The sequence below is a fragment of the Galeopterus variegatus genome, unplaced genomic scaffold (genome assembly GCF_000696425.1).
Source record: "Galeopterus variegatus unplaced genomic scaffold, G_variegatus-3.0.2 Scaffold9690, whole genome shotgun sequence".
In the NCBI taxonomy this organism is placed as follows: Eukaryota; Metazoa; Chordata; class Mammalia; order Dermoptera; family Cynocephalidae; genus Galeopterus; species Galeopterus variegatus.
Genome location: NW_007735801.1, coordinates 45,630 through 48,446, shown reverse-complemented (window position 1 = coordinate 48,446; position 2,817 = coordinate 45,630). Strand labels below are relative to the sequence as shown.

General features: G+C 47.3%; 1 pseudogene; it reads left to right on the top strand.

The window, feature by feature from the left end:
- LOC103609502 overlaps positions 1 to 507 on the top strand; it is a 23,759-nt pseudogene extending 23,252 nt beyond the window's left edge.
- Positions 508 to 2,817: the final 2,310 nt, after the last annotated feature.

The following is a 2,817-nucleotide window of genomic DNA, read 5'->3' as shown; positions in this document are numbered from 1 at the left end:
CCCGGCCCCGCCCCCACCTCCCCGCAAGGTGCCGCCGCCGCCGGCTCCCGGGCGGAGGCGCCTCGAGGCCGGCAGGAGGCTCCCAGGACCACGGCCCCGCTCGGCCCGGTCGCCGGCGGCGGGAGCAGCAAGCGGAGCAAACCCCGCAGCCCGCATCGAGCTCGGGGCTCTCCTAAGCGCTGCAACCCCCGGCGCCCCATTACCTGTTCTGGGCAACCGTGGTCCGCGGGAGGCGCACTCGCTCTGGCCCTTGAAGCCCCGGGCCGGAGGCAGGGAGGCAGCGACCGCCGCAGAGGACAATCAGAAGCCAGCGGACTCGGCACCGCCGCGGCGGGCGCAGAACGCACGAGCCCAGCGGCAGCCCGGCCCCCACCTCCAGCCCAGCGAGTAACCGACTCGGCCCCCTCCCTCGGAGGGGCGGGGCTTCTCGGAGGGGCGGGGCCTCATCGGCCGCGGGGCGTGTACGCCGCGGACGCTTTGTCAGAGGCGCCTGCTGATAGGCTGTGAAAATGGTAGGCGTCTCTGATTTGAAGACAGCCTCTCCGGCAGAACTCCCTCGTTGGTCGGTACTAGAAAACAAAGCGGAGCCCTGATTGGTGACAGCTCTGTAGCTCCTCCTCCTCCTCTCAATCATCGCAAGCTCCGCCCCCGCCGGCTCGGTTCGCTCGCCCTTGGTTCTTTAGTCCCAGGTGGCTGCGGAATAGGGCGTGCGTTCTGCACAAGCAGCCGCCCTGAATAGAGCCCCGGACGCCCGGGTTCATTTGTCAGATGCGGGCTTTCTTACCCCCTGCGAACTTGGTGAATAACATTTAATCCGAAATATCGTTTGGATCTAGAGCGGTCTCGTGGATATGTTTTCAATGCCGCATAAGATCGTCCTACGCGAAGAAAAGGCATAAAATGTTTTCACCTTTGGGGAGATTATACATGACTTTTTTAAAATTGCCTTTCTGTGTTCCATAGTGAGCATGTGTTACTATCAGAATAGAAAAATGAGTAAGGTGCAGAGAATGGTAAAGACAGGCTCGGAGGGTATCCAGGGGACTGATTCTTCCACCACAGGAAAATACAGCAAATATGCTCAGCTTCTGAGGGCCATCAAAAACATAAACTGGCATCAGCCACTTTCAGCTCTGTTAAAGAACTCTACAAAGTGACCGAGGTGGCCCCGTACTCCTTCCTGAGTGCAGTTAATCCAACATATATGTAGATGGCACTACACAGTAAACAGGAGAACAGGAAAATTCCCTGATAGGAAGAATTTAGAATCCGAAGTACAAAATAAATAAAGCAACCAAAGCAGACTACAGGAAGAAATTCAGATGACGTAAATTGGAAAGCTCTGCTAATGTAGGGAATGATAAGGAATTATAATAAAGAATATAATAGCAGATGTGACATAAACTTTGAATATCTAAAGGGGAGAGAGCAGGAGGGAGTTGAAAGAAGGATCAATGACCCCTAGTTAAGGCAATTTGAGCTCTCAGACCACATCGGCCTGGTCTGGTGTCTTCCTAGACACTGTAGAGGGGGGTGAAGCACCTCTCACCTAGGCACCACTCTCGCTTAACTCTCTCTAGCTGCCTTACTGTTCTATTGCTTCTTCTTGCTATTCCCATGAAGTTCTAAAACAGGCTATTTGAAATTAAGCACTTCGTCCAACAACTCCGTGAATTACATAATAGTGAAAAAAATGGAGATTGACAAAAGTCAGACCTAAGCAAGGAAGGGAATGTTAAGGTAAACATAAACTTTAAAAGGACAAAAAAACCCAATACAAAGAATAAGACGAATTCTTTTTTATCTCTTATTTCCTGAAAATAAGGTAAAGTTCTTTGGAGAAGAGAGTAATCTCATTACTAAACAAAGAGTTTTCACAGAACCCTTGTAATAAATGGAATCCTAGACAGTAGTCTCAAACTGTGTCCCAGAGTAAGTACTCTGAGCAAGTAACTTAGTGTTCAGATCTAATTATTTTTAAATTATGTAAACAAAGAAAAAAAAGAGGAACTTAGTATTGCCTAATATGAACAAATTGGGACGAACACCCTCCAAAAATTTTTTTTTCTACAATAATATTTGAAATTCCACTAACATTCTTTTTTTTGATTAAATAATGTACCTCTAAGATTATTCTTTTATTCATTTACTCATCAAACATGTAATCAATATTAATCATCAAATACTAGATCCTGCAATGAATGAGGCACTCTGCTAAGCACTCAGAGTGAAGCATTCAACAAGACAGATGTGAAGCTATTTTTATCAGTAGAAAACAGATAATGAACCAGTAAACAGATAAACAGATAAGGGCAAAGAAGAAAAGAAAACAGTGACCAGAGGGATGGGTGAGATACTTTATTTTGGGAAGGTAGGAAGAAATGCTCTAAGATTTGAGTTGCCACCTAAATGAAGAAACACCAGCTTTGCAAAACTCCAGGGCAGAGGAAACAGCAAGGCCAACGGCCCTACAGTAGGAAGAAAAGCGATGTGTTGGAGGAACAGAGAGAAGGCCAGTTGGATAGACCGGTGCATAAGGGAGGTGGTAACAGACAGGTCAGACAGGGAGACGGGGTCCTTGTAGGCAATGGTAAGAGGTTTGTATTTTATTACAGGGATTCCTGACAGCGGTAGCATTAAGTGGCTAATGTTGGAGTAAAATTACTATTTGTTTTTTACTTTTTTTAGAGTCTCCAGAGAAATGGGCATTTATTCATTAAGCCAGCCATCAGGCATAGATCTATGAAGAACCAACCTACTATTTGCCAGGAACAGGTTAGGCCTGGGGATATAACAATGAATAAGACACAGGCCCTG